This window comes from Lonchura striata, chromosome 1 (assembly GCF_046129695.1).
Source record: "Lonchura striata isolate bLonStr1 chromosome 1, bLonStr1.mat, whole genome shotgun sequence".
In the NCBI taxonomy this organism is placed as follows: Eukaryota; Metazoa; Chordata; class Aves; order Passeriformes; family Estrildidae; genus Lonchura; species Lonchura striata.
Window position 1 is genome coordinate 157,181,715 of NC_134603.1, and position 21,777 is coordinate 157,203,491.

General features: G+C 50.3%; 3 long non-coding RNA genes across 12 annotated transcripts; all 3 read left to right on the forward strand.

Moving 5' to 3' along the window:
* The first annotated feature begins 305 nt into the window (after nucleotides 1-305).
* Nucleotides 306-1,115, forward strand: LOC144248245 (uncharacterized). Of its 2 annotated transcripts, none has more exons than XR_013341626.1 (2): nucleotides 306-870; nucleotides 947-1,115. It is a non-coding gene; the product is annotated as an uncharacterized LOC144248245 (long non-coding RNA). The 2 variants fall into 2 exon arrangements; XR_013341627.1 differs by having other exon boundaries at nucleotides 306-503.
* Nucleotides 1,116-1,681: 566 nt separating this feature from the next.
* LOC144248240 (uncharacterized) lies at nucleotides 1,682-11,301 on the forward strand. Of its 8 annotated transcripts, none has more exons than XR_013341619.1 (6): nucleotides 1,682-1,910; nucleotides 6,610-6,663; nucleotides 7,154-7,273; nucleotides 7,973-8,106; nucleotides 10,012-10,314; nucleotides 10,748-11,301. It is a non-coding gene; the product is annotated as an uncharacterized LOC144248240 (long non-coding RNA). The 8 variants fall into 8 exon arrangements; XR_013341621.1 differs by lacking the exon at nucleotides 1,682-1,910 and adding an exon at nucleotides 1,938-2,137; XR_013341618.1 differs by lacking the exon at nucleotides 1,682-1,910 and adding an exon at nucleotides 6,163-6,292.
* A 1,456-nt stretch (nucleotides 11,302-12,757) lies between these two features.
* Nucleotides 12,758-19,754, forward strand: LOC144248239 (uncharacterized). Of its 2 annotated transcripts, XR_013341613.1 has the most exons (5): nucleotides 12,758-12,858; nucleotides 13,581-13,747; nucleotides 15,433-15,603; nucleotides 18,460-18,762; nucleotides 19,196-19,754. It is a non-coding gene; the product is annotated as an uncharacterized LOC144248239 (long non-coding RNA). The 2 variants fall into 2 exon arrangements; XR_013341612.1 differs by lacking the exon at nucleotides 12,758-12,858 and having other exon boundaries at nucleotides 12,886-13,747.
* Nucleotides 19,755-21,777: the final 2,023 nt, after the last annotated feature.

A 21,777-nucleotide genomic window follows, 5' to 3' on the forward strand; every position in this document is an offset into this window, starting at 1 on the left:
TCCATTCCCCCTCTCTCCCTCCTCTGTGCCCCGTCCCTCTTCCTCATCTGCCGGCCTTTCCCTTCCCCGCCCGCTTTCCTCCGCAGCCCGACCTCCCTCCCCGCCCTTTCGCATGTCCCGCTCTCCCTCCTCTCTTCCCGTCGCCCCTTCGCTTCTTTCCCCCGCAGCCGCGGGGCTCGGGGCGCCGGAGAATAAAGCCCCGAGGGCCGGAGCCCGGCGCCCCCCGGGCCTTGCGGGAGTCCCCGCACGGGGCCGGGGCTCTCGGCGGATCCCCCGCGCCGCTCGGACCCCGCCCCGGCGCTGCCGGACCTGCGGCTCCGCCGGCATCGCGCTGCGAGCGGCCCCCGCTCTGTGCCGTGCCGGCCGTGCCGCGTCCCCGCCGCCTCTGCCGCTCCCTCTTTCTGCCCCTGGCCCGCGACAGCGAGGCGGGGCGGGAGCTTCGAGCCTTCTGGGGGCTGCCCCCCCTTCCTTGTTGCGGCGGAGTCCCTTTCTGGGGGATGGAGGTGTGGGAAGGGCTGGAAGGGAGTGCTGGGCTGCTGTTCGGGGCAGTTGGACTCGTCCTGTGCCTTCTTCGGGGGTCAGGGTTAGGGGCTGAAGCCTCGGGGCTCTGATGTCATTTGGGGCACCCCAAGGTCCCCAGGAGAGGGACGCACACTGCGGTGGAGGAGCGGGTGGGTGGCGAATGAGGGGGGCGGGTCACGCTGGGTGCCGTCCCGCAGAGGGACCCAAAGCTGCCCCAAAATTCCCTGGGAGGGGTGTGTGTAGAATACTAAAACCTGGCAAGTGTTTCGTTTTCACAGCTATTGGTAAAGAATAGGAAGCTATGGCTAAACTCATTTGGAAAGAAGCCCTCTCTCGATCCACTCATTTGTATGCAGGAATGTAGGAAACTCTGACTGGGGACGGGCAGTAGTTTTGAAAATCATGGCCTATCGTTTTTCTCTAGGAACGAACCAAGCGAGTGCCCTGAAACCAGCGGAGCAAGGGGCTGAAGGGAACAGAAGGTCTCCCCGGCACCTTTTGCCTCCGTTCTCTGCCATTCCCCAAAACGTGTCGCAGTCCCGGAAGAGGCGTTTGCCATGCAGCCTGCCAAAATAAAGACCTGTCAAATCCTAGCTCTGCCTTTTGTTTAACGTCTTCTTACTTCCTATTTATGTCATCACAGAAACCAAGGAAGGAAGAAATGTGACTGGTTCCCACTATTGCTCCGTGCAGGCATTTTTAAAGGCTGCTGTACTTCTATCCTCTTTTTCCACTCCAAGCTTGACTTTTCCCCTCCTTTTTCGAGGTCTGCTGCTTTGGGTGTCCCAGGCAGGGCTGGGTTCCTCGGCAGGGGTCTTAGGAGTTGGTGCTGATTCTGCTTTTCACGAAGGTGTATCAAAGTGTGCCAGCAAAAGGACTGTTTTCTCCAGGGGAAAGCTTTCTCTCAATAACCATCAATGCATATATGTGTTTTAATCGTGTAACCAGATGGATTAAGAAAAGGCAACACCCATAGCAGATTTCCAATGAATCTGTGTCTGTGAGAAGTGGGCTGTGTGCTGGAGACGGAGAGACGCTGTTGGAGTGCGGCAACAGCGGCAGGTGTGAGCTGTGAGGATGATGAGGGCTCAGAGCAGCCCCAGGTGTGAGCTGTGAGGATGATGAGGAGGGGCGGCTCCTGCCGGGGAGGAGGGGGGAGGGAGGAGGGAGGTTATTTTAGGGCGAGGGTTTGCCTTCGCTGGCTTTTGCACGGAGCTGCTGGAGGAGAGGAGTTTATGGGGGGCTCCCGGGGCTGTCTCCTGGAAGGACGGTGAGCGCTTTGGACAGGGTCCGGGGGATCCCCTGGATACACACTTGGGTACGTGGAGCATTGCTTAAAGGAGGAGCCGAGGGACAAACCTTTGTGCCGAGAAGCAGCAGCCAAGCAGGTGAGCCGGTGCGTCTTTGTAGTGGGGACTTTTCTTCTTTCCCTTTGAAATTTCGTCATCCTGAGTTTGAAATTTGTGGTGCTGCCCTGTGGTCCCGCCTTTTAAGAGGTCTGGATTGAGGTAAAAACCCCCTTTTGCTATCATTCGAGGCAAGCCGCTTCTTTTCTGCTCTTCTAGGGGACGCAGTTGAAGGGGAGCCCACGTTTCTGTGCCCTTGTTGGGGTGAGGTGAGCGCCGCAGCGTGGCGTCAGTGTCGGGGCTTCAGAGGAAGGGAGCTGCAGCCGTGGCAGCGCTGGCAGGGCGGGGATCGGGCTGTGCCGCTGCATTCGGGGCGCTTCTTCTGCCCCCGGCCCGGCAGCGAAGGGTGCGGCGCGGAGCCCTGCCGGCAGTGCCGGGGCTGGCCGGGGCGGAAGGGGAGCTGGGCGCGGCTGGGCTGCCGCGGGCCCGCCGGAGCCGCGCCGGTGCGAGCCGTGCGGAGCCGAGCGGAGCTTTGGCCGGACCGGCGGGCGGGGCCGGTGCCGGCCGGTGCCGCCGCTCCGTCCGCTCCGGGCGCGGGGCTCGGGCGCCGCCGGGGCCCCCCGGGCCCGGTGCCGGCCCCGCCGGGCCGGGGGCAGCGGGCGGGGGTCTGCCGGCGCGGCGCCGCCTCTGCCTGCCGGAGGAGCCGCTTTCCTGCCGGAGCCGCGCTGCGCCCGGGGCCGGGAGCGCGGCTCCGCATCTTCCAGCCTCCCTTGCTGCGCTGCTTTTGAGGCGCTCCTGAGGAGCTCCTGGGATCGGTGGCTTTTGATCGGCGTCGCTGTAGGAGAAGGGCCCCGGGCGCTTCTTGGTTGTTACGGTTCTTGCTTCGGGTGCTCGAGACAAGGTTTTTTTTTGGGTTGAGTGTTGTTGGATTTCTTTTTGATCGGTTCTTATGTTTTTAAAGGATGTGTTTCTAAAGGTTTACACTGTTTTTTCTGGGTCGTAGCATGAAGTAGAGGGTCGTTTTTTAATTCGGTTGTGGAGGCTTTTATTAGCGCGAGTGCATAGTGTTTGTTTTGGTGGGCTTGAGGGAGTGTCCTGGAGTTAATCGGTGAGTTTTTTTTTTTAATATTGATGAGTGCATTCTTATTTATTATATTATAGGGGTTTCATTCATTTGGCTTATTTGATTGCCGTGTATGTTTCATTGTTGCAGAGAACTTGGGAGATATTGTTTGTGGTTACGTTTCTCTTTTGGCGACGTGTTTTTTTCTAGGTGGTATTTGTGTTTTGATGGTTTTAGGCAATATTTGTTTCTTGAGTTAGGAATACTTATTTTGTTGTTGTTAATATAATTTTTTTTTTTTTTTGTAGCTTGATGTATTTGGTTGTTGTTTTTTTATTAGTTTTATTTTTGGGAACATGGGCATTTCCATGGTGGATCTTTTTAGGTATTTATTTTATTTGGGTGGTGATTTTTTTGTTTCTTCGTGGTTCCGATTTTTTAATAGCTGTAATTATTTGGTGGGGCTTTTTAGTTAATTTTATGGAGCACTGTGTTCTCTTTATGAGTTAGTGTAGTGATAGAGTTTTGGTTATTATTTTTTTTAGAAACGTTGGGGGTCTCTTGTATGGGTTGGAGTACGGTAAGTTAGTTGGCTTTTTTTTTTTTTTTTTTTTCCTTTTTAGTGGTTTTTGTGATTTGCTGTGTGGGTTTCTATCGGTCTTTTTTAAAACGGTTGTTTCGTTTTTGTGACGTGATAAGAGCTGCTAGTGAAAGGAGTGTAGTGCGGGTATTTTTGCTGGTAGTTGGTTGGCTGGTGGAGCCTTTCTGAATTTTTTGGACGGTATTGGTGGGAATTTGATGCTGTTTGTTTTGGCATTTTATTTTTAGGAATTAGATTATAACTGCAGTGTTTTAACTATAACTCTAATGAAACAAAACAAATGCATAAATATGAAAATGGGAATATAAAACTTCAATTTTAAATATAAACGGAAAACAAATTAAACATGTAACATAAATAATGCTATCCATTACTATTAGGTATTATATTGTTTGATGTAGAGTATTTTATATGTTTATATACATATAAATATCGATTATATACATAAATATCCATATAGAAATGTATAATTAATATATGTGGATATATGAATATTATAAAACAATAGGAATTAATACAGTACATAATGCACATTTTACTGTATGTGTCTTATTATAACACATTACATGTCATAAATATTATATATCGAAATATAGTACCTCAATATGTTGTGATAGAATAGATAAATACTTGTAAAAATCAAAAGTAGAAATATAGAAATATTTAAATATAGCTTAAAATAAAGGGGATTTTTCTTTTCTATTTGGTAGTAGGTAGGGATCTTATTATAAAAATTATGAATAGAAATAAAATGAAATTAGAAATCTTTGTATAGAAATATATTCTAAATACGTTAAGATCTATATAAAAATTCAAAGGTAAGTAAATATAAGTATTAGCGGTATGTACGAAATAGATAAATTATTATTAAAATTCTATCTTGCTACCTTATTATATATATGATATATATTTATAAATCAATATAAAGTAAAAATTCAACTGTGACTATAATGATGAAAAAAAATATAAATATTCAAGCATCTTTTATAGAAAGGGCTTTTTTGTTTTTATTTGTTTAGAGGCAGGGTTTTAATGGAAAAAATATTAATATGCATTTTATTTTGTTATCATTCTAAATATGGAAATATATAATCAATGTATACTGGTGTGTATATAAAAATATAAAATAGAATTAAAAATAAGTATTAGGAAGAGATAGACTATAAATAACACCATACATCAATCTACATTTAAAATATAAATTTGAATATAAATGCGAAAAATAGAGATACATCTAAATGGAGCTTAAATAAAGGGTTTTTAAAAAAGTTTTTTACTTGGATCGAGGCAGGGGTTTATTTTAAGCAATATGAACCTTTTAGATATAGAAATCTAACTATAGAAATATGTAAGCAATGTATAAAAATATAAAATGTAACAAAATGGAACACGAATAAATGTCAGAAATCATAAAAAAAAATTTCCATCAATATCCATTACAAATCCGAATGTGAATGTAAATATGAAAAATATAAAAATAAAATCGATTGAAATGCAGTTTAAGAGGAAAGGCTTTTTCTTTCGGTTCCTATCGGGTCAGAGGCAGGGTTTTTTTTGTTGGCGTTCTTGTCCACGCGGGATGTTTCGGGGCATTCGCTGCCGAGGCTTTTCCGGAGGGGACGGCGCAGTGCTGCCGCCGTGTGGGCAGAGAGCGGTACTGCAGCCCGCCGCCCGCGGCCGCCATCTTGGGAGTGGCTTGGCGCGGACTCGCTTGACCTTCTCGAGAGGGCGCGAAAAGGAGGACATTGAAATTCGAGGACCCGTGTCTGTTTTCTACACTGCCTGAATTGCCCGCACCGCCGGCGCCCCCCGACGGGATTTTCCGCGGCGGTTCCGATGCCGTGCATATGGGCTGTGGGGTCAGCAGCACCGCGACCGTGCGGGTTTTTGGCGGGAGCCGACAGGCACCGGCAAAACGCCTCTCTCCGTCAAGGTCCCCACGGCCCGGCTTCTTGCGAACGCCTTGGCGCGGGCTCGCTTGACCTTCTCGAGAGGGCGCAAAGAAAAGGATGCGAACATCCGGGAGCCGTGTCTGTCGACTGCTCTGCTTGAACACCACCCTGACGCCGGCGTGGCCCGGCGGGATTTTCCGCGGCCGTTCCACTGCCGTGCACACGGGCTGTGGGCTCAGTGGCTCCGCGGGCGGTCGGATTTCGAGCAGGCGCCGACCGGCATCGGCAGATTCGCCTCTCTCTGCCCGGCTCCTGCAGCGGCCGCCATCCTGGGCGCGGCCCCTGCCTCTGCCATGCCGCGCGGGGCGCCCGTCCCGTCCCCTCCCGTGCTGTCCCACCGCCTCCCTGCCGTAAAGCTAGAAATAAACAAAACCAACGTGGAAATATGTATAGGTTAAAAAGAAAGGGCTTTTGGGGCGGAGGGGGCGTTATTTGGTTCGAGGCAGGGTCTTTTAATTTCTGTGCGGGGTTTTTTGGGCCATTTATTTCTAAGGATTTTTTTTCCAAGGGGCTCGATCGCCGCCGCTCTTTTCCGCCTGCCTCCCCTCCGGGAGAGCGGCGGCCCCCGGGTGTGGCGGGTGGCAGTGCTGCCGCCTTGTGGACAGAGGGCGGTACTGCAGCCCCCCAGCCCGCGCCCTGCCCTTCGCCGCTGGGTGCCGGGGCGGGAAGGGCGAGGGGCGGGAGCGAGCGGCGAGCGGGGCGGTGTCTGTGAGTGAGGGGAGGGCTTTCTGTCCCTCGCCGACCGCCGTCCATACCGCAACACTTTGAGGCTTTTTGTCCCTCTTCGGTCGCCGTCCGTACCAGAATGGTTTGTGCTTTCTGATCCTCGCCGGCCGCCGTCCCCCACGTGACGCGAGCCCGGCGCCGCCGTGATGGCGGCCGGCGGTGGGACCGGGACTGGGTCCGGGCGGGCTCTGGAGGCGCTGCTGGAGATGGGATTCGGGGCTTGGCGTGCGTGAGGGCGGCGGCACCGGTGGGACATCGGGGGAGGGCCGGGGACAGCGGGGGAGGGCGGGCGGGCGGGAGCAGCCGGAGGGGACGCGGGCCCCCTAAAATTTCTCCGGGACCCCCAAAAAACCCCCCGGGACCCCCCCAAAAATAACCGGGAGCCCCCCGGTCCCGCAGGGTGCAGGCGCTGGCACTGACCGGGAACCGGGGAGTGGAACCGGCCATGGACTGGTGAGGGGGGGACCCCAAAAACACTCCCGGGACCCCCAAAAAACCCCAGCGGGATGCCCCAAAAACAGCCCCGGGACCCCCAAAAACAGCCTCGGAAACCCAAAAATTCCCTTCAGGAGCCCCAAAAATCCCCCTGCAACCCCCCAAAATTCCCTTCGGAACCCCAAAACCACCCCTGGGGCCCCCAAAATTCTACTCAGAACCCCCAAAGTTTCTCCCAAAAACCCCCTGAGACCCCTAAAATTCTCCCCAGGACTCCAAAAGCCCCCCCCGGGATGCCCAAAATTCCTTTTGGGGCCCCAAAACACCCCCTGGGACCTCCAAATTTCCCTTTAGGATCCCTGAAATTCCTCCTGGGACCCCAAAAACCCCCTGACACCCCAAAATTCCTCCTGGGATGCCCTAAAAACCTTCCAGAATCCCCCAGGAACCCCCCCAATTTTGGGTCCCCCCCCTGATTTGGGGTTCCCCCCGGTTTTTGGGTCCCCAGGCTGGTGGCTCATGAGGACGACCCCGACTCGGACCCCGAACTCCCCCCGGGTTTGGGGGCACCGCCCTCGGGCCTGGGGGGGCCCCATCAGCCGCCGGACACCAAGGACGAGACCCAGAAGTGAATTTTGGGGGTTGGGGGGGAATTTTGGGGTTTGGGGAGGAAATTTTGGGGTATGGGGAGCTCAGAGTGGTTAATTTGGGGTTTCGGGGTGGTTTTGGGCAGGGTTTTCGGGTATTCTTGAGAGGGCTTTGGGGTATTTTTTGGTGGGTTTTAGGGTATTTTTGGGTGGATTTTTTGGGGTATTCTTGGGAGGGTTTTGGGCTGTTTTGGGGCATTTTATGGTGAGTTTTTTGAGTATTTTTAGGAGGGTTTGGGTATTTTTGGGTGGGTTTTTTGTGGGTATTTTTAGGACGATTTTGGGGTATTTTTGGGTGGGTTTTGGGCTGAAGGCGGCTCGGCGGCAGCACCAGAGAAGGATGGCAGCAGCGAGGGGAGCCCGGCAGGGCCCTGGCTTTGCCCGCCCCTCCTGCTGCCCTCCTTGGAATGGTTTGAGGCATTATGGGGTTATTGAGGTAGAAATAATTATTTCGTTGTTGATAATTTAATGTGTTTTTTTTTTGTTTGTTGTCGTTTCATGTATTTGGTTTGTAGAGCAGGAACTGTAGACAGAATCCTGCAGAAGTAGTATGGAATTTGTCTTCCCAAAACCTACCCGGCTTCCAACCACTTTCAGCATGTGGTCTTCCTTAGCAGCACATGGTTCCCCCACACTTGGGAGCCGGTGCACTCTACTTTTCTCTCCACCTTTGCTGACAGATCCTGCTGAAGGCTGAGGACAAAGCCCTACCCCTACACGGACAAGGCAGCAGACCTGGTTCGGGACGCCAGCGTGCTCCAGGTTGCTACAGGACTCGGATCAAACATCAGCATCCCCGTCTCTCACGCTGATGGTATGTGGTAACCCCTCTAAGAACAGAATTCCAAGACTTGGGGCTACGTTTTCTAACCCTAAGCAGCAAACTGGGGATGGATAACTCTAGAAATCCTGTCCTGTAAGGACCTCCAGGATTCAGCCCTCCATGTGTCCTTGGTATCAGAAGCTGGAATTGCAGAGTTGCCACTTTACCCCCAAACGTAATTTTTGATGTGGTTGTGCCACTTTAACGGTATTTGAAATCTCTCTTCGTGCTCTTGCAACAGCATTTTCGAACCACAATGGAAATCTAGTCCTTCTGCCTGGGGCTGCTCATAGAATCATGGAATCGCAGAAGGGTTTGGATGGGAAGGCTCCTTTTTTTAAAGCTCGTCCCGTTCCACCCCCTGCCATGGGCAGGGACACCTTCCACCATCCCAGGATGCTCTAAGCCCTGTCCAGCCTGGCCTTGGACACTTCTAGGTATCCGGGGGCAGCCACAGCTTCTCTGGGCAACCTGTGCTGGAAAGCAGCATTGAAAGCCAGAGTGAAGTACAGCTGTGATTTTTGTGCTGCCCCTAACATTGTATTGCCTGACAAATGTGCCTTTGGGTTTTTTGATTGTTTTTTTTTTGTTGGTTTTATTTATTTTTTTGAGGGCTTTTTGTGTTTGTTTTGTTCGGTTTTGGTTTGGTTTTTTTTTTTTTGAGAACTAGAAAGATACCTTGTGTTCCTGGAATGTTGCATTCTACGTCTGTTATTTTCCCAGTAAGTCTGGATCCTCTGCTTACATTTTTTCCTTCACTTATTAGATGTCGTGGATGTGCTGGCTGTTCTGATGGAGGGCAGTGATGGCTTAGATGAAGAAATTGGGTTCTCTTTGAATGAAGATGTGATTATCCAAACATTTCCCTTCAGTGCTGTTGTCCCTGCTGCATTAGCAGCCAGGAATATACTGTTGCTTTAGTCTGAAAATGGAACAGGTACAGGGGTTTTTTTAATGTTTTGTGTGTCATTTCCAGCAGTGGAGTGAAAGTGGCATCATTTCTGCCCTCTTGCAATAATTTTTTACCATTTATCATTTTTTACCTTGAGGCATTTTATTATCTTCCCTGCAAGCAGAAGGAGGTGCAGATTCACAGTGTTTTGTGCTCAAGAGGGGCATTGAAGCTCTGTAGGTGCGTCTGCCCTTTTTCCCTGACCCTAAAGAGAAGGGACACTGTCCCTGCATGGACAGTCTTGGTCTGGAAGTAGTTGGCCTCAGTAACACAGCGTTTTAAGGGCAGAGCGTGGCGATCAGGAGAGGAAGGTGATTCTCGTGCCTGTGGGCAGCTCTTCCCGAGATCAGGGAGAGGGGACTGCATTGTTAAGTAGGAAGTGGATGCATTTCCCAAGGGAAACTTCAGAAATTAAGCTCCAAGGGCAAATACTGCGAGGTTCTACCACCTCCTTGAGGACAGCGTTAAAACCACAGGGGCATCAGCAGAGCTTGGAGCAGGACTGGCCAACCCCAGAGCGCCTCACGAAGCCCTCTGTGTGTATGTGGCAGTCGAGTAGCACCTGGGGGGTGCTGAAAGTCCCAGTTCTGACAGAAAATTCTGCTTAACTTGTACACGTTGGCTGGGTGTGTGCCCCCAGTACAGCTCGGTTCTTCTCTGAGGCGGTGCCTGGCAGGGTCCGTCCCTGTTAAGAGACGGCTGTGTTTTTGGCACAACACAGCGAATGTGGATTATTTGCTTCAGCAAGAGCTGATGATGTCTGGAGGGTTTTTCAGGCACCTCAGCAGCCAGGAGCACGTGTATAGTTCACTAGGAACACTTTTTGATCTTGTTCAGTTCTTTTCTCCATGAGGCTCTGTGGGCTGCTGGCAAGGCCCAAAGTAAGGAAGGTTGTCCCAGTGTCCGTGCTCATGTTAATAGTTTAATTTATTTGGCTTTTCTAGGAGCAGATGTCGTGGAGGACCTTGGTGCTGTTTTCACTGACCTCCTGCACTCTCTGAGAGAACCCCTTGCTCCCTGCTTGACGCTCCAGCTCTGTGACAAAGATCCCGAGTCCCTGAAAGCTGCTAAGTATCCTCAGCTCTACCAGTTTAACCGATACTATAGACTCTGGATGCCCAAGCAGTCCCAGGAACCTGTGGTATGGAGTCCGTGAAGTCGCTGAATTCTTGAGCCAGTATTCCTATAAAATCCTCGCAGTCGACAGAGGTTACATTTCCATCAGAAACAGCGTTTTTATTGAGGAGGTAATTCTGCATCTCTTGTTGATCCTGCTGGGGACACATGTTTGCTCCAGGGCTTTTCTCTGATGGCACAAGAGGTCTCTGTGGTGTTTGGGAGGCGATACCAGGGCTCAGGGCTCATACAGAGACTCCTCACCGGGCACAGCAGAGCCTGGTGTGCGCTGTGGCCTCTGTTTACAGCGCCCGGAGTTCCCCCAGGTGGGTGGAGGATCACAGGCCCCTGGGCTGGGTTTGGTGAGTTTTTCTAAGCTCAGCAGTGTGAACACTCCAGACGCCCCTGGGGAACCTGCTGGGCAGCTCTGTTCTAGCAGGACTGCATGCCAGTGTTTCCAGAGATTCAGTTCAGGGCTCATCTCAAAACAAAGGTGGCTAAAGAGATTTTTGTTTCATACTCATCGCTGTTTTTCTCTTATGCTTTTTGTTTCGCTTTAAACAGTTTGAAAACCACAAGGAGGTCAGCCAAGAGCCTCCTGTGGCACCGGATTCTGTATTTGCCACTTTGTTGAAGGGAGCCTGGGAGAGAAGAAGCAGTACCTTCCTGGAAGATGGTGTTCAGACAAAGTGGAGAGACTTGGCTTCCTGGCTCCCCCAACCTGAGCAGCTTTTGCTGGGAGTAAAGCACGTGCTGCTGTACCCGAAACCCACAGTGGAGAACTTCAGCAGATAATACTGTAGTTATCCTTGGTTTACTTTATGGCACAAGTTATAGATGACTTGGCTGCTAAAACTTAGGTTCCAGTGCTGTAGCTCTTTTTCCTCGACTCGGCTCCGAGGGTACGCAGCACCGTACAAAATTATACCTAATTTGTAAACAAATGTCAGTTGTTCTGATTATTGAAGCTGGGCTTTATTGAGTTGAATCCGGAGTGTGTGCTGCACCCAGGTCCTTTGTACAAATAGGGTACTGAGGGTGGGGGAACCAGAACTGCACATTCCTTGTGATATGGATGGGATTTTGGGGGGGTTCAATAAAAAGGAGATGCAAAATGAGGGAATTGCTTTTAGATGTAACTATTCTTGTCCTAAAGGGGCCATCAGCTCTGTCCCCAGAGCTGAGTTAGGAGTGTGTGTGTTGGAAGAGCCGCAAGCCTTTAGGGGCTGCAGTTTGTGTGCCCTGGAATGAGGTGCCCTGAGGAAATGTGTGAGCCGGAGGGAGCCGGGGCCGGGCGGAGGGAGCCGAGCTGTGGGAATGGGCGAATGGAGGCGGGCGCGGGCGGGACTAGGCGAGCGTGGGCGAAAGCGGCCGAAAGGGGCCGAGGAGGCGAGCGGAGCCGAGCTCTGCCGAGCCCAGCAGCCCGGGCAGGGCGGGGCGCCGGGGCGGAGCCGGGGCGCTGGGAGGGATCCCACTCCTGTCCCTCTCCCTCCTTCTCCGTGCTCCTGCCCGTATTCCCCTCGGTTATCTCTCTTTCCCCCGTTTCCTTGTCCCCCCCAAACCCGGATCCTTCCTGTCCTGTCCCTGCCCCGCTGCTCCGCTCCTTTCCTCCTCTCTCCCTCCTCTGTCCACCGTCCCTCTTCCCTCCCCTGTCAGCCTTTAAATCCGAATTATAAATATGAATGTGTATATAAATATTAAAAATATAAAAACAAAATACATTGAAATGCAGTTTAAAAGAAAAGGTTTTTTCTTTTGGTTCTTGTTGGGTTAGAGGCAGGGTTTTTTTTGTTTGCGTTCTTTTCCGCGCGGGATGTTTCGGGGCATTTGCTACCGAGGACGTTCCGCAGGGGACGGCGCCCGTTCTTTTTTGCCGCCGGCCCCGCCCCGCGGCCCCGAGGCGAGCGGCGGCCCCCGACGGTGGCGGGCGGCAGTGCTGCCGCCTTGTGGACACAGGGCGGTACTGCAGGCCCCCAGCCAGCGCCCGGCAAAACCACCGAGACGGGGCGGGAGGAGCCAGAGCGGCCCCAAAACCACCGAGACGGGGCGGGAAGGGCGAGGGGCGGCAGCGAGCGGCGAGCGGGGCGGTGTCTGTGAGTGAGGGGAGAGCTGAAGGCGGCTCCGCGGCGGCGCCGGAGAAGGATGGCAGCGGCGAGCGCAGCTTTCTGTCCCGCGCCTGCCGCCGTCCATGCCACCAAGCGTTGCGGATTTCTGTCCCGCACCGGTCGCCGTCCGTACGAAATCGCGTTGTGGCTTGTTGTCCCGCGCCGGCTGCCGTCCGTACGACAACGGTTCATCTCTATTGTTTTTGAGGACTTCTTGTTCGTCTCAATGGTGTTGTGGAATTTCCGGTTAATCTCCATGGTTTCTGGAAAACTTCCGCTTAGTCTCTATCGTTTCTTGGAACTTCCGGCTCATCTCTATGGTTTTTGGAGGACTTCATGTTCGTCTCTATGATCTTATGGAACTTCCGGTTCATCTCTATGGTTTCTGGAGGACTTTCTGTTCGTCTCTATGGTTTCATGGAACTTCCGGCTCGTCTCTATGCTCCTGGAGGACCTCCTATTCATCTCTATGGACCGTCCCTGTGGTCGCTCCTGCGCGTGCGCGGCCGCCATGAGGGACCGGACGCGGGAAATATGACATGCGAGAGTCCAGAAAAAGGGGGAAAAAAGGTAAAAAACGGGAAAAAAAAAGCCAAAAAGCGGGACAAGGAGCCCGGAATCGGGATGGGGGAACGCGGAAACGGGGGGGAAGTGACCAAAAATGGGTAAAGAGCCCAAAAATTAGGGAAGAATGGGCGAAAATGGGATCGGGGAGCTCGGAAATTGGGGGGGAGTGACCAAAGTCGGCGAAAGAGCCGAAAAGTGGGAAAAAGATCAGAAAATGTGGGAAAATCGCACAAAGAAACGGTTTAGGAGCCCAAAAATGCGGGAAAGGCAAAAAATGGGGAAAAAGCAAAAAAAAAAAAAAAAAAAAGGGAAAAGTGCCCAAAAATTCGGATCGATGTGTGGAGAGTTTTGTGGATGAGTGGCTTCGGGAGAGAGGCCATGACTACTTGCAGTTAGTGAAGCGGTAGCTGAAAATTGCAGAGTGCAGCAATAGCGGATGTAGCAACAATATCACACGTCCTTGGGTGAGCTGGTTCCCAGCAGCAGAACGGTCAGCAAAGAGATAAGTGTAAGGGAAAACAAAGCAAGCAGAGAAAGCCCCAAAGGCGAGCTTGACCTGTTCTAGAGACACCAATGAGGAGCCTAAGTTTTGCAATATGCATGAGCTTCATTATAACGGGTATAACTGTACATGCGTACTTAGAATAAACTGAAACTTGTTGGCATTATAGAATGGGCTTTTCTCCCGTTATTTTTCCCCAAAAATGGTGACCTCGACGTGATAGGCGCCACGGTGGAGTGATGAAAAAGAGTTCAGGTCCTGATGCAGCCAGGACGGCAAAAGTGCTGAATTGAAATAGAGTGCACCGTGCCCCAGGTGACTGCAGAGGCAAGCCTGGCCGATACGTGCTGCCGACGACCTCGGAGGGCTGCAACAGCGCTGACAATAGAGGTATGGAGAGGCAAGCAGCATATGATTTATTTACTGCATTCTTGCAGAAAAGGCAGATTAAAAACATTGATTTACATAAAGATCTGCCAAGGTTATTAACATATAGGTATGCTAAGGGGTTCTTTATAAATCCTCATACAGTACATAAGTTGTCTAAGTGGCGTAAGTTTAAAGATAAACTATAAGAAGACATTTTAGATGATGATAAGGCAGCCAAAAAGCTAAAAAAGTTGTAAAAGGTAGTTCACAATGAGTTATTACAACATCAGGCAGAAAAAAAAGCTGCTGCACAAGCAACGTCACACTAGAGAAGAATAAAAGTTATAGCAGAGAAAATTAATTACCTAGTATTTCCATGCCACCTGCTGTGTCTACAGTGGAGTTACCTCCATTGCGACCCGTGCCTGAGGACACGGAAACAGAGTCGCGTTGTGAGCCCACGGCTCCTCCAGCCCCCCCAAACAGAGATCACTGGTTTGTCACAGTTTGTCTGTCAGTAAATCAACCCCTAAGGCAAAGTCTGACCTAACAAAGGCTCTGGCCAGAGAGCAAAAAGAAGTTTAGGCAACTCTAACAAAAGAAAAACTAAACAAAGAGAATAAGCAAACTTTAGAACTAGCAGCCGACTTAGCTTATCCTATAATTTTTCAGCAGCAAGCGAGCAAAAGGTTACCAGCTCAAATTACACCGTTAGATTAAAAAATTGTTGTCACAGTTGCAAGCTACAGTGAGTCAATTTAGAGTAACTAATAAACCAACTCAGCAAATACTAAATTATATTTAGAGTACTAATATATTGTTGCCAAAAAATTCTAAAAGTCTTGCTAAACTTATTTTCTCACCGCATCAGAAACTTTTATTTAGTGCACACTAGCAAGCAGAAGTTAATAAAGCTGTAGCTATGCAAAAGCAGCCTAAAGATCCTCTTCACAAAGTAACTATAGATAAATTGATAAGCTTAAGACCATGTTTTCGCACTAAGGCACAAGCTATGCTAAAACCTAAAAAATGTCAAAAGGCAATGCAACTAACTCAACAAGCTATAGATAAAGTAAAAGACCCAAGAAATTTACCAGCATATATAAAAATTAAGCAAAAAAAAAAACCAAAAAACTTTTAAAGCATTTATTAATAAAGCAACAACAGCAGTAAAAAAAAACTAGAGTGCCTAAGTTTATACATAATATATTTATATATTTATACGTTAAATATATATTTATACGTTTATACGTAAATCATTAAATTATTAATTAATTATTAAAGCAGTATGCTTTACAAAATTGTAATACTTCTACAAGAAGTATACTAAATACATTAAAAACTAATTAAACTATAAAAAATACACTAAAACAGATAACTACTATACCAACAAAGCCACAAACATTTTTAGTTAAAACTATTAAAATACTAAAGGAAAAGTTACAAAAGCAAGCAAAAGCATCACAAACACAAGTGTTAACTGCCCTTACACCCCTCCAAACATCAGTAACAACCCAAGAAAGTCCTCAAGGGGGCCGTATAAAATGTTTCCATTTTGGTGAGGTTTTTTGTTTGTTTGGTTTGGTTTTGGTTTTTTTGGGGGAAACTAAAAAGATACTTTGTGTTCCTGGAATGTTGCATTTTACCTCTGTTGTTTTCCCAGTTAGTCTGGATCCTCTGCTTACATTTTTTCCTTCACTTATTAGATGTCGTGGATGTGCTGGCTGTTCTGATGGAGGGCAGTGATGGCTTAGATGAAGAAATTGGGTTCTCTTTGAATGAAGATGTGATTATCCAAACATTTCCCTTCAGTGCTGTTGTCCCTGCTGCATTAGAAGCCAGGAATATGCTGTTGTTTCAGTCTGAAAATGGAACAGGTACAGGGGTTTTTTTAATGTTTTATGTGTCGTTTCTAGCAGTGGAGTGAAAGTGGCATCATTTCTGCCCTCTTGCAATAATTTTTTACCATTTATCATTTTTTACCTTGAGGCATTTTATTATCTTCCCTGCAAGCAGAAGGAGGTGCAGATTCACGGTGCTTTGTGCTCAAGAGGGGCATTGAAGCTCTGTAGGTGCTTCTGCCCTTTTTCCCTGACCCTAAAGAGAAGGGACACTGTCCCTGCATAGTCTTGGTCCTGGAAGTAGTTGGCTTCAGTAACACAGCGTTTTAAGGGCAGAGCGTGGTTCAGCAGTAACTGCAACATAGCCCATGCTTCTGCAGCACAGACCTCAAAAGTTCTACACTCCTGTGGACCCTCTTTGTAACTAAGGACAGTGGAAGTCAATTGCCACCTAAAAAGAGAATTTATTTTCAGATCGAGTACTCTCCAAAACTAGCTCTCAACATATTTGACAACACATTGTGTTGCCAGTTTTGTAAACCTAAGCAGTGGAAAAACAGGAAAGCAACATAAAATGATGTAGTTTTCCTTTGATATATGTGACCCTGTCTCATTCACACCGTGTCATAGTAATTTAAATGTGCATCTTGTCCCTCATCTTTAGCAGAAGAATGGTTTTTCAGAACACAACCATAACTTTCTCCATACCAATTAAACACAATTATTCTTGAAGGCATTTTGCAGTGTGTAGATTCCTTTTGGGTATTACAGCAATTTAAGAGTACCTCACTTTAGGTAAGTCAGTTCTGTGAAGGATACTGGTTACTTAACCAAAGGTATGTCTTCAGGTAGAGTTAGTTAAATTAAAATAAATGTCTCCTGGAATTTGCCTCTAGTGATGAAAAAAGTTTATTAAAATCAGTACAAGCACATTGCTAGGCAAATCCTTAATACTTATCAAACTACAGTGAAGTCACTAGAATCATTCTTAACTTGAATTAGCATGTTGTTGCAGGCCCTATAACTCTGTTGAGTAGGAGAAGGAGAAGATTTTAACTAATTGCATTCATCCATACAGATGTCTTTTGTGGACCCATTTAGGCTAGTTGACTAAATCTGGCATAAAAGATAGCACAGAGATTTTAACTGTTGAAAAACTCTGAGCAGGAAGTGTTCCCACAGTGCAAGAATCCTTTGAGTCAGGGTGCTTTAATAGTGTAATTCATAAGTTGTCTAGAGGAGGAATAGAAGGAAGTTAAACTAAGCTACCTTTAAGGAAGATGAATTAAACCTCATTAGAAGTCTGTATGGACACTCATTCTGCAAATTAAAGGAGCAGGAAGGAAGGCAATTGATGGTGCTTCAATTCTCCATCAGAGGCCTAAGAATAATGTATCTTAACAGTTTTCTCTTCTTAATTCAGTTAGTGTATTTTCATTTCCCTGAATGACTCCAGGTAGACAAAGGCACAAGGGAATAGTGGGTTTTGAATTGCCCAGGATACTACAGGTGGAGGTCCTCAGGAAGTGGCATGTGCTTTTTGGCTGTTGCCACAAACCATGGAGCTTTGAGCCATCCCAGGTGCCAGCAGCACCCTGAGCAGTGCTTACCAGCACCTGGCACTGGTAAATATTCCTGGCACAAAAGATTTTCTCTCCGTGGCCAAGCTGTGTCCGTGCAGGTAGCAGGGACAGCCACGCCATGGTCAGGGTTGCTGCTGCAGCACATCCCATTCTGTCCCGGTAGGATTCACTGAGCGCTAGTCACAAGAAGAGTGTCTAAAGTGATTTCTAAGAGAAAAGCTGCATGGGGTCAAACATGATCTTTCCTGTGGTTTTTGTAGCCAGCTCACCGTCAGTTCCCAGCACTGAACCAGGGCAGGGTGTGCCGTAGCTTGGCTCGTCCCTGAACGGGTGCCACCGTGCCTCTCCCTTCTTACTGCCCAAAGCTTTGTGTCCAGGCACAAGGGGAGTAGAGAAGCTTCCTGCCAGGAGATTGAGAGGCAGCCCGTGTGCTCATTCTTCTGCTCCATGAGCCTTTCCTGGCAGAGACAGGGCTGCATGGCGCTCCCTGCATTTGGAGCACTGGTACTTGCTGATAGCACAGCTTCTTCTCCCATCCTCTTGCTGGCTGCGAGGTCCTGTTACCTTCCCTCATGTTACCTTCTAAAGAAAAGGGGCACTGTCCCTGCATGGACAGTCTTGGTCTGGAAGTAGTTGGCCTCAGTAACACAGCGTTTTAAGGGCAGAGCGTGGCGATCAGGAGAGGAAGGTGATTCTCGTGCCTGTGGGCAGCTCTTCCCGAGAGCAGGGAGAGAGGACTGCATTGTTAAGTAGGAAGTGGATGCGTTTCCCAAGGAAAACTTCAGAAATTAAGCTCCAAGGGCAAATATTGCGAGGTTCTACCACCTCCTTGAGGACAGCGTTAAAATCACAGGGGCATCAGCAGGGCTTGGAGCAGGATTGGCCAACCCCAGAGCACCTCACAAAGCCCTCTGTGTGTATGTGGCAGTCGAGTAGCACCTGGGGGGTGCTGAAAGTCCCAGTTCTGACAGAAAATTCTGCTTAATTTGTACATGTTGGCTGGGTGTTAGCTTGGTTCTTCTCTGAGGCGGTGCCTGGCAGGGTCTCTCCCTGTTAAGGGCCGGGCGTGTTTTTGGCACAACACAGCGAATGTGGATTATTTGCTTCAGCAAGAGCTGATGATGTCTGGAGGGTTTTTCAGGCACCTCAGCAGCCAGGAGCACGTGTATAGTTCACTAGGAACACTTTTTGATCTTGTTCAGTTCTTTTCTCCATGAGGCTCTGTGGGCTGCTGGCAAGGCCCAAAGTAAGGAAGGTTGTCCCAGTGTCCGTGCTCATGTTAATAGTTTAATTTATTTGGCTTTTCTAGGAGCAGATGTCGTGGAGGACCTTGGTGCTGTTTTCACTGACCTCCTGCACTCTCTGAGAGAACCCCTTGCTCCCTGCTTGACGCTCCAGCTCTGTGACAAAGATCCCGAGTCCCTGAAAGCTGCTAAGTATCCTCAGCTCTACCAGTTTAACCAATACTATAGACTCTGGATGCCCAAGCAGTCCCAGGAACCTGTGGTATGGAGTCCGTGAAGTCGCTGAATTCTTGAGCCAGTATTCCTATAAAATCCTCGCAGTCGACAGAGGTTACATTTCCATCAGAAACAGCGTTTTTATTGAGGAGGTAATTCTGCATCTCTTGTTGATCCTGCTGGGGACACATGTTTGCTCCAGGGCTTTTCTCTGATGGCACAAGAGGTCTCTGTGGTGTTTGGGAGGCGATACCAGGGCTCAGGGCTCATACAGAGACTCCTCACCGGGCACAGCAGAGCCTGGTGTGCGCTGTGGCCTCTGTTTACAGCGCCCGGAGTTCCCCCAGGTGGGTGGAGGATCACAGGCCCCTGGGCTGGGTTTGGTGAGTTTTTCTAAGCTCAGCAGTGTGAACACTCCAGACGCCCCTGGGGAACCTGCTGGGCAGCTCTGTTCTAGCAGGACTGCATGCCAGTGTTTCCAGAGATTCAGTTCAGGGCTCATCTCAAAACAAAGGTGGCTAAAGAGATTTTTGTTTCATACTCATCGCTGTTTTTCTCTTATGCTTTTTGTTTCGCTTTAAACAGTTTGAAAACCACAAGGAGGTCAGCCAAGAGCCTCCTGTGGCACCGGATTCTGTATTTGCCACTTTGTTGAAGGGAGCCTGGGAGAGAAGAAGCAGTACCTTCCTGGAAGATGGTGTTCAGACAAAGTGGAGAGACTTGGCTTCCTGGCTCCCCCAACCTGAGCAGCTTTTGCTGGGAGTAAAGCACGTGCTGCTGTACCCGAAACCCACAGTGGAGAACTTCAGCAGATAATACTGTAGTTATCCTTGGTTTACTTTATGGCACAAGTTATAGATGACTTGGCTACTAAAACTTAGGTTCCAGTGCTGTAGCTCTTTTTCCTCGACTCGGCTCCGAGGGTACGCAGCACCGTACAAAACTGCACCTAATTTGCAAACAAATGTCAGTTGTTCTGATTATTGAAGCTGGGCTTTATTCAGTTGAATCCCGAGTGTGTGCTGCACCCAGGTCCTTTGTACAAATAGGGTACTGAGGGTGGGGGAACCAGAACTGCACATTCCTTGTGATATGGATGGGATTTTGGGGGGGGGGGTTTAAATTAAAAGGAGATGCAAAATGAGGGAATTGCTTTTAGATGTAACTATTCTTGTCCTAAAGGGGCCATCAGCTCTGTCCCGAGAGCTGAGTTACAAGTGTGTGTGTTGAAAGAGCTGCAAGCCTTTTAGGGGCTGCAGTTTGTGTGCCGTGGAATGAGGTGCCCTGAGGAAATGTGTGAGCCGGAGGGAGCCGGGGCCGGGCGGAGGGAGCCGAGCTGTGGGAATGGGCGAATGGAGGCGGGCGCGGGCGGGACTAGGCGAGCGTGGGCGAAAGCGGCCGAAAGGGGCCGAGGAGGCGAGCGGAGCCGAGCTCTGCCGAGTTCAGCCGAGGCGAGCCGAGCTTTGCCGAAGAGGCGAATGGAGGCGAATGCGGCTGGTAATAGCCGAGCGTGGCCGAAAGTAGCCGAAGCTGGCCGAGGAGCCGAGTCCAGCCGAACGGAGCCGAGCTCTGCCGAGCGCAGCAGCCCGGGCGGGGCGGGGCGGGGCGCCGGGGCGGAGCCGGGGCGCTGGGAGGATCCCCTCCTGTCCCTCTCTCTCCCGCTCCATGCTCCTGCCCGTATTCCCCTCAGTCACCTCTCTTTCCCCCGTTTCCTTGTCCCCCCCAAACCCGGATCCTTCCTGTCCTGTCCCTGCCCCGCTGCTCCGTTCCATTCCCCCTCTCTCCCTCCTCTGTGCCCCGTCCCTCTTCCTCATCTGCCGGCCTTTCCCTTCCCCGCCCGCTTTCCTCCGCAGCCCGACCTCCCTCCCCGCCCTTTCGCATGTCCCGCTCTCCCTCCTCTCTTCCCGTCGCCCCTTCGCTTCTTTCCCCCGCAGCCGCGGGGCTCGGGGCGCCGGAGAATAAAGCCCCGAGGGCCGGAGCCCGGCGCCCCCCGGGCCTTGCGGGAGTCCCCGCACGGGGCCGGGGCTCTCGGCGGATCCCCCGCGCCGCTCGGACCCCGCCCCGGCGCTGCCGGACCTGCGGCTCCGCCGGCATCGCGCTGCGAGCGGCCCCCGCTCTGTGCCGTGCCGGCCGTGCCGCGTCCCCGCCGCCTCTGCCGCTCCCTCTTTCTGCCCCTGGCCCGCGACAGCGAGGCGGGGCGGGAGCTTCGAGCCTTCTGGGGGCTGCCCCCCCTTCCCTGTTGCGGCGGAGTCCCTTTCTGGGGGATGGAGGTGTGGGAAGGGCTGGAAGGGAGTGCTGGGCTGCTGTTCGGGGCAGTTGGACTCGTCCTGTGCCTTCTTCGGGGGTCAGGGTTAGGGGCTGAAGCCTCGGGGCTCTGATGTCATTTGGGGCACCCCAAGGTCCCCAGGAGAGGGACGCACACTGCGGTGGAGGAGCGGGTGGGTGGCGAATGAGGGGGGCGGGTCACGCTGGGTGCCGTCCCGCAGAGGGACCCAAAGCTGCCCCAAAATTCCCTGGGAGGGGTGTGTGTAGAATACTAAAACCTGGCAAGTGTTTCGTTTTCACAGCTATTGGTAAAGAATAGGAAGCTATGGCTAAACTCATTTGGAAAGAAGCCCTCTCTCGATCCACTCATTTGTATGCAGGAATGTAGGAAACTCCGACTGGGGATGAGCAGTAGTTCTGAAAATCATGCCCTATCGTTTTTCTCTAGGAACGAACCAAGCGAGTGCCCTGAAACCAGCGGAGCAGCTGCAGGGGCTGAAGGGAACAGAAAGGGCTCCCGGCACCTTTTGCCTCCGTTCTCTGCCATTCCCCCAAACGTGTCGCAGTCCCGGAAGAGGCGTTTGTCATGCAGCCTGCCAAAATAAAGACCTCTAAAATCCTAGCTCTGCCTTTTGTTTAACGTGTTTTTACTTCCTATTTATGTCATCACAGAAAGCAAGGAAAGAATAAATGTGTCTGGTTCCCACTATTGCTCCGTGCAGGCATTTTTAAAGGCTGCTGTACTTCTGTCCTCTTTTTCCACTCCAAGCTTGACTTTTCCCCTCCTTTTTCGAGGTCTGCAGCTTTGGGTGTCCCAGGCAGGGCTGGGTTCCTCGGCAGGGGTCTTAGGAGTTGGTGCTGATTCTGCTTTTTCCGAAGGTGTAGCAAAGTGTGCCAGCAAA